This window comes from Hipposideros armiger, unplaced genomic scaffold (assembly GCF_001890085.2).
Source record: "Hipposideros armiger isolate ML-2016 unplaced genomic scaffold, ASM189008v1 scaffold_1821, whole genome shotgun sequence".
Taxonomy (NCBI): domain Eukaryota; kingdom Metazoa; phylum Chordata; class Mammalia; order Chiroptera; family Hipposideridae; genus Hipposideros; species Hipposideros armiger.
Genome location: NW_017733171.1, coordinates 62,278 through 63,200, shown reverse-complemented (window position 1 = coordinate 63,200; position 923 = coordinate 62,278).

The window sequence follows — 923 nt, the reverse complement described above, 5'->3', positions numbered from 1 at the left end:
GACGGCTGTTCACAGTGTCTCATGGAAGCTCATGAAAGCACATGCCAGCTGCCGGCCAGCCCCACTGCAGCCTTCATCAGCGACTAACGGCAGCCCAGCTCCAGGTCAAGCTGGTGTTCACCATCTTAGCTGTAGAGGGCACAGCATCACTGGCCCACATGTGGGATCCAAACGGGGGCCTCTTGCACAGAGCTGGCATCCAAGCCAACTCTTAACCAGCACGCCTCTTGGCCGGCTTTCTTTTATATATTTTTGTTTCTCCTGTCTGATCATTGTTTATCATGTTTTTGTGGGGCTGTATTTGTTGTTGGGTGTTGTTGGGTTGCCTTGCTTTGTTTTTGTTTTATGAAGTGGACGTGGACCTAGCACTGGTCCAGGAGCTCAGACTACAATGAATTTATAGAAACCGCTGATCACAGCCTTTATGCACCTGTAACACCACCTCGCCCCCCTACAGCTCAATTGCCAGAGGCAATTGGGGTGCGGAGGTCACTGGCCCCATAACCACAAACTGTGGAAAAGGCTTTTTACAACAGAAGGTGGTCCGCAGAGCCCTGAGGTCATCTTGGTTGTGTTCATTGACCACAAACAGGCACCACAGCCACTCGGGTGCAGCTTTTGTGAATCTGTGAGTGTGAAGGGGGTGCTGGCTGTAGTGCCTCAGGACTCTATACAATGGTTTCATAGGCCAGGTATTGGTGTAAGACCGGAATCTGCATTAATGTCTTAATAACCACCAATTACATCTCATAACTGACTTAAACTCCATCCTGCCAAGCTAGTGCCACATCACCAAGGGCACCCTAAACACTGATCGAATAGCAAGATACATGCTCCTGAAGAGCCCCTTTCTAAAGTTGGGCCTTACTGGCATCTGACAGGTGGCAACAGTCCTAGGGGACCTTGGGCCTTTTTTTTTTTTT